At 47.2% G+C, this 14,557-nt stretch overlaps 1 protein-coding gene across 1 annotated transcript in view; it reads right to left on the reverse strand.

Annotated features, from left to right (window-relative positions):
• T265_02204 (hypothetical protein) overlaps positions 1 to 13,666 on the reverse strand; it is a gene marked incomplete at both ends in the record, with an annotated part of 34,487 nt that extends 20,821 nt beyond the window's left edge. Inside the window, one exon of the mRNA XM_009166392.1 lies at positions 13,425 to 13,666. The remainder of the gene's footprint in view (positions 1 to 13,424) is intronic.
• Positions 13,667 to 14,557: the final 891 nt, after the last annotated feature.

Genomic DNA, 14,557 nt, shown 5'->3' on the forward strand with positions numbered 1-14,557 from the left:
CGATTGAAGACTAGCCACGAGGATGAGACACTTGGTATGATCCCCGTGTTATATACTGACGTTGTGTTTACCTTTTTACTCGCTATTCGTTGAGCTAATTGTTTCCTAATTTTTTAGCTCATGTACTGAAATTGATAGAAGATTAAAGCCAATCATTCGGCAATCCTCGTCCTCTGTTTCTGGCACAATCATTCGAGTGCGCAACAACTTAATCTTCTATCAAAATACAATGGAACGATTGTTTCGCCCAGATCGGTTTGACGCCGATCCCCAATCCTCTTCTGCTTCAGAACAATGGATCCATTGGCACGAAACGTTTACGAACTTCCTCTCATGCATCGAACTCCCAAACGTTGACAAAAGAAAACTTTTGGTAAATTTCCTTTCTCCGTCCGTCTATCAACATGTTTGTGATTGTACTACTTACGAAGACGCCATCCAGACGCTCGAAAAGATGTACATTAAACCCAAAAATGAAGTGTTTTCCCGCCACGTGCTGGCTACTACCAAACAAGAACCGGGCCAATTAGTCGACGCGTTCCTGCAAAAATTACGTTACCTTGTCAAGGACTGCAATTTTCGTGCGGTTTCTGCCGATGAACATCGGGATGAGGCTATTCGAGACGCTTTTATCACAGGCTTGCAGTCTAATTCCGTTCGCCAACGACTACTAGAAAAACACACTCTTAAGCTTCAACAAGCTTTTGACGAGGCACGTCTGCTTGAACATGCTCAACAACAGTCACTCTCATACGACTCGTCTTCTCATGTTCCCTGTGGCGCCGCATCTATCAAAACTGATAAGCCTCTTACTCCTGTTCGTGATGCTTTTATCTCTCAGATGGAATCTAGTGACACGATTGCAAGCACATCCTTATCTTGCTTCTTCTGTGGCAACGGTAAGCACATTCGTTCAAAATGCCCGGCTCGTGAGTCTTTCTGTCATTCTTGCGGCAAGAAAGGTCATTTCCAAAAAGTTTGTCGATCCAAACTGGGTTCAAGCCGTATCACATCGACGGTGAACCCTGGTGTCTCATCCATTTTCAACATCTCTTCATCCATGGGACTTTCCAAATCAATCGTTGATGTTATAGTGAATAATATCCCACTTCACGCACTTATCGATACTGGTAGTTGCGAAAGTTATATTTCTTCTGACATCGCACTGAAGCACGGTTGGACAATAACATCCTCTAAGAGCGCTATCTCGATGGCTTCAACGAACTTATCATGTGTTACTAGCGGTCACCTTTATGCTACCGTCTTGTACAAAAGCACGCTTAACGAAGGTGTCAAACTCTCGCTCTTGTCCAATTTGTGTTCAGACGTCATCCTTGGCTTGGATTTTCTCAGTCAACACCAAAGTGTCATCACACCATTCACGGGTAAGTGGCTCCCATTCGCTATATGCACACTGAAAGCAGCGAAAGTCAATGCCCCCTCTCTGTTTGAAAATCTCGCCCCTGGATGTACTCCAATTGCCTGTCATCATATCACGGGTAAGCGGCCCCCATTCGCCATACGCACACTGAAAGCAGCGAAAGTCAATGCTCTCTCTTTGTTTGATAATCTCTCTCGCCGATGTACTCCAATTGCCACTAAATCTCGTCGTTTCTCTCGCGCGGATACAGTATTTCTTGTAGAGATCCCATTACACGGTGTTTAGCACACTAGACCTTCAAAGTGCGTACCACCAGATCCCCATTCTCGACAAAGACAAGCCATACCATATATTCGAGGCATGTGGTAAACTCTTTCAATTTCGCCGCATTCCGTTCGGAGTTACTAATGGTGTGGCCTGCTTTCAACGCACCATAGACAACATCATACGCGAGGAAAATCTGCTCGATACATTCGCATATGTTGACAATGTTACCGTGTGTGGTCGCGATGCCCAGGAACATGATCGAAATTTGAAGAAATTCTTAGAGGCCTCAAAACGTCACGGTATTACATTTAACCAGAAAAAGAGCATCATAGCTACTGCGAAAGTACTATTACTGGGATACGAAATATCTCATGGTATGATAAAACCGGATCCTGAACGTTTTCGAGCCCTACGGGAGTTGCCTCATCCATGTGACATCCGTTCACAACGAAGATTGGTCGGAATGCTGGCATACTACGCACACTGGATTCCATGTTTCTCAGATAAGATTCATCAAATCGTCCGCAATCAGATCTTCCCGATTCCAGATAGCGTACAAGCGGCACTGAATAAGCTCAAACACGATTTGGAAAAGGCAGCCGTTTTCACCATAGACTACACTCGTCCACTCGTTGTGGAAACTGATGCTTCCGACATAGCCATTGCGGCCACTCTCAATCAAGACGGGCGCCCGGTAGCTTTCTTTTCACGCACTCTGTCACACAGTGAGCGGCATCATTCAGCAATCGAAAAAGAAGCGTACGCGATTGTTGAAGCTCTGAGAAAGTGGAGACACTACCTGATCGGCAATCACTTCACACTTGTCACGGACCAACGATCAGTCGCCTTTATGTACGACAAACAACACAAAGGCAAAGTAAAAAACGACAAAATCCAGAGATGGAGACTTGAACTGTCCTGTTTTCATTACGATGTCCAGTACCGTCCAGGTAGTCAGAATAAAGCCGCTGACGCACTATCGCGGACTGATTACGTATCTGCGATGTCACAGGTGGATCTCAAACATCTTCATAATACATTATGTCACCCCGGTATCACGCGGATGCTTCATTTCGTTCGCTCAAAAAATTTGCCGTTTTCGACCGATGATGTTAAGGCGATTACAAATCAGTGTAGTATTTGTTCGGAATTGAAGCCTCGTTTCCTCAATCACCCTTTTGGCAATCTTATTAAAGCTACACAGCCGTTTGAACGCGTCAGCATAGATTTTAAAGGCCCACTTCCATCGACCTCCCACAACAAATACCTTCTAACAATGATCGACGAGTACTCTCGTTTCCCATTCGCCTTCGCGTGTACGGATGTGTCCTCATCCACCGTGATCAAGTGTTTTAATCAGTTGTTCTCTTTGTTCGGAATGCCCTCATACGTCCATTCTGATCGTGGTGGAGCTTTCATGTCAGGTGAAGTACAAACGTTTCTTCACGACAGGGGTGTAGCAACCAGTCGAACTACCCCATACAATCCGCGCGGTAACGGACAAGTCGAACGGCTTAATGGTACTCTTTGGAAGTCTATCACTCTGGCGTTGAAGACCCAACAACGGGACATTACCGAGTGGGAATGTGTGCTTCTAGATGCTTTGCACTCTGTTCGCTCCTTATTGTGCACCGCTACTAACACGACACCACATGAAAGATTCCTTAACTTCCACCGGAAGTCAACGTACGGCACCTCTCTTCCGACTTGGTTATCGACTCCAGGCCCCGTTCTGTTAAAAAGGATGACACGTTCTTCCAAATACGATCCGTTAGTGGAAGAGGTGGAACTTGTTAATTGCAACCCGCAGTATGCCTGCGTTCGTTTCCCGAACGGAAAGGAAGAAACTGTTTCTCTTAGACATCTGGCATCCAAAGCACAGAAAATCTCAGATGTCTATTTAACTGAATCAATCGAAAGTGTAGCGGCTCCTCCAGACGAGACTCAATCACACTCGCTTGATCCTCTTGGACGCGAAACGGCACCACCAGAAAAACCCAGTGAAGTTCCAGGGAATGTCCTACAGTACATCACAGACCAACAACGTGTTCGACCGTATAATTTTCGGAACCGCGAAGCCTAATTTATATTCTCCTGAAAATAATCCCTCCGGTGGGGAAGGATGTTATATACTGACGTTGTGTTTAACTTTTTACTCGCTATTCGTTGAGCTAATTGTTCCCTAATGTTTTAGCTGATGTACTGAAATTGATAGAAGATTAAAGCCAATCATTCGGCAATCCTCGTTCTCTGGTTATGGCACAATCATTCGAGTGCGCAGCACCCTGGTCATGGTGCTGAGCTGAAAGCGCTCGCATTTTCTGTTGACCACACCGGCATATGTGATGAAATCCTCAGTATCCCTTTTGGTAACCTTGAGACACTGATAACGAATATTGAACATGGAACTTCGCTCACCGAATATTTGGGCCAGGATTTTGAAAGCATCTGCGAACCCAAAGGCAGGAAGGAGTTTGGGGAGTATGAAATTTGTGAACCGATTATGCTCGGCTGTCCCCAGTTTCCGCAGCAACAGTCGAGTCTTCCACGCATCACAAAACTGAACATAATCGGTTTCAAACATGTCCTCATATTTTTTGAAACAACTTTTGGAAGTTTGTCCAGATTGGGTCTCGCAATTGTATTCAGTAATCGAGCTGGCAGCAGCATTTGTGGAAGAAGTTGGAGACACAACTGTTTTTGTCGCATTCACCAACATAGTGCACATCAGAGATTCCACTAGCTTCATCTGTTTCAAACTGTTTCTTCTTCAAACTGTTTCTGTTGCTGTTGTAAAATTACTTGTAGTTGTTCTGCCGAAATTGACATCGTAGGTTCGTGTTGTCGCCAGTTGTTGTGTTTTGCTGAATGGTCGTGCAACTCTCCGTCCTTTGGTTTCGTGCTCCGCCCACTATAGTATTTCAAAAGGCACGGTAGCTTCAGACAGCAATTTATGGATATAACGGAAAATTATTACAACGGTATTTATAGGGCAATGATAATGTTCCACAAGGTCGTGCTAGAATCTCCGTGAGCGGGAGAGGCGTCGAGTCAAAGATGCTCTATTCAGATTGGCTGGCATTCTGGCCAATCAGAGCATGCCTTCGTTTGGTCTGTATCCTGCACGTGACACATTCGTCCAAATGATGTGATGTTCCGTTATTAGGGAAGGCCGGCCTTCGGACAGTCTGTGAACGAGTCTCGGAGCCAGAAGCTGATAGATATCTGTTTATCGTGTCTGTCTACGTCCCAAATGACCGTAGCTTTAACGCCGTCAAAGATAGGTTTTATGACGCCCTGAATGCCCTACTGCAGCGAGCTAAAAGTTCAGACATCGTGGTGGTTGCCAGAGATTTGAATACATAAGTGGGCAGGCTCAGCGTATCTGAGACTCAATTAGGTGGTCGACATGCACTGGACTCGTTAAGTACGGACAACGGGAAACGACTGCTTCAGCTGTGTGATGATCACACGCTGTTTTCATGCAGCACTAATATCCGAAATAGCCGAAAGCGTCTGGCCATATGGTGTCCTCCAGCTGCAATGCCGGCCACAAACTCAAATCAACCCCATTGCCATCAGTTGCCGATGGTGTGGATCAATAACTGACTACCGGTCGTTTTGGAACACATTTATGGATTTTGGCCACGCAGTCGTCCGAAGTCGCTTCTCCCTACGTTTTCCAGGGCCGCGTAAGGTGCAGACAAATCGCTTGGCAACTGAAAGACTAACAAATCCGGATGTTAGACGGACTTACCAGAATCGTCTTTTAGTTTCTTCCAAAGGTTCCACCATCATATGCGAACTCATACTGGGACGGGATTGCCACCTCTTTGCATGGTGCTGGGAATTTTACCCGTGGCACGGCACCACCAGGGTCAATCAGGCGCTGGATATCACACTGAACGGTGGCACTACTTAAATCTCGGAGAAATATCCCAGCTGGTCTCGAACATAACGTGACGCGACGAATTGCAAACGTCAAGTGAAAGTTAGCGTGCGAGCCGACCGTGGACACAGAAAGCCAAAAAAATGGAAGGGGCCTAGAAAGCTGGTAATGCCCAAGGATTATTTCAGTTGATCCGTGCGACCGGTCCCCGGAAACCACCTGTGAGCGAAACCATCAGGTATCAGGATAGAACGACCATCTCAAATAAAGAACGCTTCGACCGATGGGCCAAATATTTATATCAACAATTGTCGTAGCCACCAGTTAGCACTCAGCTAAGACCCACAGTTGACGTAGAACCCCAAACGGTGAAAGTGGAACCACCTACGGCCTCGGTGGTTTACGACTGCGTAAGTCCTCTCAAGCGCCATCGAGCTTCTGGCTCGGATGACCTCCCACCCGCATTATTCAATGACAAGGATGCAGTCCTCTGTGAGCGCTTGTCTAATCTGTTTGCCTGCATTTAGGAAAAGGAGGCTGTCCAGGACAACTGAGGGGAGTCGGTGATAGTACCGACTCTCAAGGAACGGGCTCGTAGTAAGTGTGGTGACAACGGGGGTATCAGCCTAACCCTGGGCGTAACGAGACTGCTGGAATCACTTGTGCCTCGTCGCCTTACGGTGGCTCGTGAAACACTGACTCGAGAGCAGCAAACAGGATTCCGGCCTGATAGGGGTTGTGTTCACCAAATCTTCACATTCCGTCAGGTGCAAGAACAACGCCATACGTATAAGTAACTCACAATTCTAGTATTCCTGGATTTCCAAGGCGCATTCGACTCCGTTGATCGGTCTGTTCTTCTTGACACGCTTGCCCACCAAGGAATGCCCCGGAATTTTGTGAACACAATACGTTCATTGTATTCTAAGACTTCCGGACGTGTGAGAGTACACAGCGAGCTTTCTAAAGGATTCTGTACACAAACGGTGTCCGCCAGGGATGCCCACTGCCTCCATTCCTTTTTAACTTCGCGATCTACGAGAGAATGAGACGAACACTGGAAGGTCTCCAAAACCCTGGTGTTCAAAAAGCCTGTGAAGAAAACCATGTCGACCTGGAGTACGCAGACGACATCGTTCTCATCTTCGAAGAGAAGGTGCAGGTGTTTTTTGGATGAACTGACCAAAGTCATCCCGACAATCGTTGTCTCAGAACTACAGCCCTGTCGGTTGGCATCGGCGTATCCGTAACGAGGCAATTAAAAGGCGAGTATTCGGTTGTGCAACGGGTTCTTCCATTGAATAATGTGTCCAGCACCAGAAGCTGCGTTGGTTGGGACATGTGTTGCATATGCCTAACCATCGTTTGCTGAAGAGAGTGCAACAAAGGTTTCGAATAAATCATGGTTGTACAGCACCGAAGCATCTGTGATGAACCCTGATGTCATGCTGTCGACGATGATGATTATTTGTCAAGGGCAACGTTTACACTGCAGCAGTGCAACCCATACTGTCTTATGGATCAGAAACTTGTCCTGGACGCGCAGAGAATATACGAAAGCTGTGAGCGTTTGAATATTGGTCTCTCCGAATGATTGGTCGAGTCTGGTGGGAACATCGGTTTGGTAACGTTGAGATATAGCAGATAGTTTTATAGAGGAGACGAAACTTTCCCGCGAGGTAAATTACTTGTAGGTTACGCTGCTAAGGACACGTACCCCGCACGCCAAAGTACTGACTATCCCGCAGAGCTCTTTTCGCTCAGCGATGTGCCGTCACGAAGAGACTGGACCTTACCGTGGTGTAGCGGTTTGCGCACCTCAGCGATCCATTGAGCTATACTGGAGAGTGTCCCGCGACACTCAGTCTCTCACACCAGGTTGGTCAATGGTTAGAGGTCTGACGGACACAGTCTCCTGGCCCTCCAGGTTGGGGGTTGGAACATGTGGCGACTTGTTCCGTAGAAATGGTAATGCATTTGCATTCCCGTCAAACACTGCTGCCTTGCGGTTAGGCTTTTGAGCCAAAGGCTTTGGTTGAGGACCCTAATCGTCCTCCTATCTAGGTGTGGGCGCCCTGGCAGTATCCCAACCCACATACAACCATCAACTGTCATGGTTGTATGGCAGTGAAGCATCGGTGTTGAACACTGATATCATGCTGTCGATGATGATGATGTGCTGACTGGAATCGAATTAGAAGTTAACAGTGTATGACCGGGGAACGAAGTATGGGAACACTAACTAGTTGGGTCGAGAAATGGCGCCCTCATGGGTGGGAACCGCGGGACTCGACTAACTAATGGTTTGTGACACTGGCCGAAACGACCCAATCGCGCAGTCCGTGGCACTCATGCACCAAAGCTATCGCCCCACTTTACGTTCTGTGGACGCCAGTTGTGTTGGATTGGGAGTGTAGCCTAGCCACCTCACGTATTTTGTTCCAAACGAAATGATGTAGAATTGAAGGAGCACGTCCAACTCAAGAGAATATACTCACACATTCCTATAAAGACACTCGATAAACTATGCCTTCAGTATGAACTCCCGAATGCAACTTTCGACCCTAACTCAGTAAAATGAATCGGGGGCACTACAAGACAAAATTGCCTCAAAACTGAGTACCCGCAGAGACCAGCTTGGTGGATCTGAAAGATTGGAGAAGTGAAGAGAACAAAAACTGGACACTTCGGTAGTCCATTCTAGTTGAATCATCCGTAGAGTCCTCGAAAGTCAGTTGTCAGTGAAACCAAGGGTCAGATTTATTCCAATTTGCAGCAGAACTTGGACAGTTGGACGGCTTAAGTAGGATTCAGGTCAGCAATTGCTGTCGGTAGTTGATAGACTAGGAGGCTGTGAATATGAAGCCATTTTAGCATCAGTTAGATGTATATCCGTACTCAAGGGTCATCGGGCTTTTGATCCAGACAGCCATCTAAATGCTCTGTTCCAGGACGGCGATGAAGCTCTCAGGTAGCTCGAACTCTACCTCTAAGTATCGACTCCCAGTATATCCGGCTAATTTCAAATTTTGCACCCTGAAGCAAGCAGGACAACAAGCTGCTTTTGCGTTCACACTAGACTCACTTGACATTGATCTGTGCTACGTATCAGAAACAAGATGCAAGCACAGTGGTTAAGCTAACCAGTCCATCACCCTCCGCTCGCTTTCAGCTGCGAACCTCTGGCGATCCAGAGGCTGCTGCGGCAGGATGTGCAAGGGTTAGTATCGTCCTAAGTCACCGGGCGAAAGGATACTAGCTTGACTGGATACCCGTTGACAGTTACTTGTGTGCGGTTCGTCTGCCAACATCTGTGAAAAGGGAAGTTGATCGAGGCCTGTTTGTCGTGTCTGCTTACGCCTCAACTGACTGTAGTTCTGAACCACTAACGGCAAGTTTTTCGACGCCCTGAGTGCCTTGTTGCGGCGAGCTAAATCTCAGCTATCGCTGTGATTGCAGATCTGAATGCACAAGTGGGCAGGTTCAGCGCACTTGACTGAATTAGCTGGTCAACATGGATTGGACACGGTACGCACGGATAATGGCAAAAATTGCTTCAACTATGTGCTTATTGCAGGTTGCTTTTATGCAGCAGTAACTACCTGAATAGCCAAATTCGTCTGGTCACATGGTGTCCAACAGCGTGCCGGCTACAAACTCAGATTGACTACATCGCTACCAATTACGAATAGCGCGGATCAATAACTGACTGCCGCCCGTTTTGGAGCACATTTGCGGATCCCGAACACGTGCCGTCCAGAGTTGCCTTTGCTTTTGTTTTTCAGGGCAGCGTAAGATGCAAAAAAATCTCAAAGCAGCTGAGATACTGAAAGATACGGATGTTCGACGGATTTACCAGGATTGTCTCCTTGGGCCTCTCTCAAATGCTCCATCAGACGTGAATACATACAGTGCCGGGAGTTTGGCTTGCGGCATGACGCTACCAGGCTCACTCAAGCACTGGATATCAGATAGAACAATGGCACTACTTCTTGGTCAGTTGTGAACTCGACCCGGTGAACTATCATGCGTCGAAAATAAGCGTACGCATCGATCGTGAAGTCTGGTGGATTCGGGAATCCGGGGAAATCTAGGCCCAGAAAGCCGAGGATGACCGAAGGTTACTGCCGATGATTCATTCAACGACACCACAGAAAACATTTGTGAAAGAAACCATTAAAGATCAGAACGGAACGACCACCTTGAACAAACAACGCCTCAAACACTGAACCGGGTACCTTGAACGATCCTTATATTCGCCCGCTGCCACTCATCTGGAGCTTACGGTTGAAATAGAACCCTGAGTGTGGTCCTAGACAACATCCCATAGCCCCGGAGGTTTCTGACTGCATGTTCTCCCACTGGTCCAGATGACCTTCCACCTGCAACGTTCAAAGATGTTCAAAGTCAACGATTTTATGATCTTTGTCCGCATTCGTGAAAGGAGACTGTCCCGCAAAACCGACAGAAAGGGTGCTCGTAATGAGTGTGGTAACCAAAAGGGAATCAGTTTGATCCGGGCTGTAACGAGACTGTTGGTGTCAACTGTGCTTCGCCACCACCAGTCACCATCAGATGTTAACACTGACGCCTCACTGCCGTAGAATCATAAAGTACGTCAAATTGTATTGGGAGCGTTAGAGTGAAAAAAAAAGAAAAAGTGGGTGAAGGAAAGGACTTAATACAGGCCCGCGTCAAGCATGCTAAGGTGCCTACATCTCCAGGCGCTCAATCAGACAATCTGGAACGAAACTGACAGCGCAAGCACAAGGGCGAGATGGGTCAGTGGTCACAGGGCAAATTCCGAGGTTTGAATCCGACCTCAGTATCCCGAGTTCTGTCTCGGCTTGGGTAATCTGACAGTATTGCAGACCTCGTGTTTCCTTCGGGTGGTATGGTAGCTAGGCAGCGAAAGGATGCTACAGCTAAAAGATGAGCGCCGCTGAAATCGATCAGCCGCCATATCTTGCAAGTTCTCAAGCCAAGCGCAGGCGGGGTCACGGGACTCCATCCTGGAAGGCGTAACGCACCAAAAGTATACAAATTCTTCCCAATCTCTTTCACTCCCTTATGCTAAAGCATACATTCCCTATCCCATGGTTTCCGCCATTCTGAAGGAGACAGTGTTGCAGCATGTGTAGTAAATGGTCGAGCCAAAGCAATGGAGCGGGTGTTTTCCGTCACTGAAGTACCTACTGCATAAGCAAATACAAGCCGTAAAGCGCATGCCGAAAGATGGTATGACGATGGTCAGTCCATTCAACAGGGCTTGTGCTTCGCTCTGATCCTGAAATATGACGGCGACTTCAGCCGTTGAGATGGGCCAAGTGGTTAGAGCACGAATTTACTGACCGGAAGGCCCGCGGTTCGAACCCGACCTCTGCCTCTCGACTTCCCCTGTCTAGACTTGGGCGACCTGGCAGTATCCCAGTCCTCGTGCCTCATTCGCGCGGCATGGCAGCTAGGCACCGAAAGAGTGCTACAGCTGAATGATTTATTATTTTATTTACAGCCGTTGAAAGAGAACAGAAAGTGGACATTCCCGTCGGTCACATTTTGTGGGTAACATTTTTTGAAAGCTCACTACACACTCTCACGCCAGGAACTATGTGAATATAGGGACCCGATTATGCCTAAACTTCTGGAGAAAAAGTAGTTAACAGCACTGACCGATCGACAGAATCGAACACACTCCTGAAGTCAAGGGACATTAAGATTGTGGATCGTCTGCGTATGTAGCGTTGCTCTAACGCCTGCGTAATGTGAAGATGTGGTCAAAGCAGCACCTACCCAGTTGAAATTCCGTTCAATTCTCACAAGTCAAAGTTTCGCGCGTCACCATAAAACGATGGAGACTTGGTGACGCTAGAAGCCCTGTCACAACAGGAGTCAGACTAACACTTCTGTGGTTATCACATCCACTGTGAGTAACCATTTTTAAAATGGGCTCTATTATCGATTCACCCCAGTTGTCTGGGAAAGTCTTTTTGCCAGATATGCCAGACAGACACTAGCTGAGAAACCCCCCACCATGCTTGAGCAGAGTGGAAATTTATCACTGCCAGAAACACGATGAGTAGAGATATATACACGAATACTTGACATATCCACAGTCCATTTTTTTGTTGAAGGCCGGCAGTCCGGACTGGAGGTAGCACGTGGCCGATTAAATTGATCGGAGTACTGTGTACTGGTCCAAACGTTCTCTCTTGTTGGATATTAGGGAGCCCTTCTGGTCCCCGATAGTTTCGCCGGCAAAGGACTTTCCAAAGATAAAGTGTTCAAACTCCCAAACATGACTGTGTGAAGACCGAGGTGACCAGAACTCTAACCACTAGCCAAGCTGGTGTATCGCACACATAAAACCCAGTATATTTCACCGCGTCACGGGAGTACACAGAGCGTCACATCTCGCTAGATTTGTCTCTTCGTAGTGACACTCAATAGAGAATTAAACACAACAGCTAAAGCAGGTTGCTGTTCAGCTTGGTGCGGATAGCATACCTTAAATACTGCCAGACGAACAGGCGGTCAGGATTTCAGGGCCTACTTTCGAACTCTTCTGGCTGTGAAGACCAAAAGATGTGTACGTGTTGCAGCTAAAGACGTCCAGTGAGATTCCACTGCTAATTTATGAGGACAGAGATTACACTCATTCAGGGAAAAGAAATGAATAAGTGAAGGGATAGTTTTTAGTAGCCCGTTTGCCCACCTTCAATGCGGTGTAGGGCAAGTGAGATGACCAGATTGATGTCAACACGGTCAATGTGGTATGGGGTTTCTTTTGGTTGCATTACCTCAGACAAACCCTAGAAGACATTTAAAGTCACAAACGTGGATGCAACGCATGTTCAACCATATGACATCGATCTTTCTTAGTCATCGAATGAACAAGTGAACACTTGCATGATCAATACAGGACCGGTTACAACAGGGAAGGGCAGAAGAATTACTAAGAGAGGATACTCTCGTGAATAAAATGCCGGTATACTGGGAAAAGGAAACCATACAGCCACCTACGATACAATCATACGGGGAAAATCGCTCCATGAGGACTTACCCAGTAGTCTGTTGAAAAGTTGCTTGAATAAGTGGTACCACTTTAAGATGTTACGCTCTGGTCCAAAATCAGCAATGATCATTGAAATCTACATGTGCTCGTGATTACTCTGTTAATCCCCGGGGGTAACTCGAGAATGATGTTGTGAAGGCCGAAAAAAGGTGAATGCAAATGTCTTGTACGAAGAATGACAGCTTTGTTGAGGCGATCAGCTGAAAACCTGCATCGATACGAAGTGATAACGGAAATTTGATCCTTCTTTTTCTAATGCGGTGACCAAAGTCTAGAGGCAGTGGAAATCTGGTCAACTATGGCCCATTTAAAAGCAGCAATAAACCTAGGGTTATCTCAATGATTTGAAGTAAAAAGCATGGCTCCCATATAATGTTTGTAATTAACTCTCACCACGCGCGGTGAACATTGAAGTGAACGGTCCCTGCTTTGTCATGGTCCTATGAAAGCGCTGGAACCCACTGATGCAAGAGAATGTGAACTGCTTCGAAATTCGCCTTCATTCTATGTACCAAGTTGCAAACTGCCATTATTGAAGATCCGGGTCTACGAACAGTCTACGTAAACAGTATGCGGTCGAGGCTATCGAAACCAAAACTGTACCGGCACGTGCAACAGCCCAAACATCAATTGTTGCAACCGATTACCTGAGACCTCAGGCATCCAAGAAGCCGGTGTACTTTCACGCAAGCGTCACGGTGATGTACAGCAGGGTAAGCTAGTCGGTCTAGTAACATTGGCCGAGATCACCTAGTCCGTGAGCGTCCACACAAATATTGCACACAAAAGGTGTCCAGGTTTTTGTTGTGACTTACACGAGTGATACACAGATCCACCACCGCCTAGGTGAAAACACGGCCCTGACATCGATTTTTTGGATCCGGTGACCGGCGACTGAATTCACAAAAAGTACATTCCACAAATGACGCCAGTGAGAAGCCAGCATCTGCCTGCAGGGGCCACACAAGAGTACCATTCTACATGCATCAAATCGCCAAAGGACGGTGGCAGATAAGTCCGCGGGCTACCAAACGAAAACGCGGCCACTGGTGCGCGCAACACCCTCTTCAACAGGCGCGCTAAATGGCCGTGGGATGTGATGCCAATCAACAAACCCAGTTCACTGTACACGCAATCAATCGAAGCACTGAAAATGCTAATTGGCTGAAGTGAGAACTGCATGACTCCAAGTCGTTAGCAAGCAGCAGAGGCAAAGTGTTCAAAGTGTTCGATTGAGTAGACAGTAGAATGCAGGGGAAGGTCAAAAGGTTATCTAATAGTCCTGCGGACAAGCATTCCATTCTTGCATCCAGAGTATTCCGCTGTAAATTCACGGATTCACGGATTGATACACAGGATCGAGGTTTTTGCCCAGGTTTCCAGGGTCGGTTTTGTTCTTTTTGTTCAGAGGTTGCCATTCACCTGAAAGGCACAGGTGAAAAAGGGGTGTAGCACTGCTCTTTATGTTCTCAGTGCGGGACAGTATGCTTGCCAGCTCGAGGATTCTCATAAACAAATATCTAGTAGTGCTTTAAACTGGGTTCTAGAAGGAGCGTGGACAACCGTTGGAAGAAGGTCATTCCACGCAGCTACTATCCTAAATGAGGAAGAAGTTTACCTGATGGATGTATGCGCTCTGAGCGCGAAAACCTTCTTACTATGTCCCGGCCGTGTGTTTTCTCGGTCAACGGTGAAAAACCTGTTGGCCAAGCACTGTTCGAACACAGCATAAGTGAGAATTGGGTCCCCTCGGACGCCACGATACTCCAGGGGAAGGAGATCAAGCATCGCGAGACGCGTTTCGTAGTCCACGGATTTGAGGGCGGCAATCATCCTAGTAGCGGCTCGTTGGACACGCTCAATGAGGGTGACGTCCTTCGTGCGTCCTGAGTAGACAACTTGATTGGCGTATTCCAGGAGCGGTCTGACGTAGGCCCATGTAAGTCCG

The sequence above is a fragment of the Opisthorchis viverrini genome (assembly GCF_000715545.1).
Source record: "Opisthorchis viverrini unplaced genomic scaffold opera_v5_27, whole genome shotgun sequence".
NCBI classification, from domain to species: domain Eukaryota; kingdom Metazoa; phylum Platyhelminthes; class Trematoda; order Opisthorchiida; family Opisthorchiidae; genus Opisthorchis; species Opisthorchis viverrini.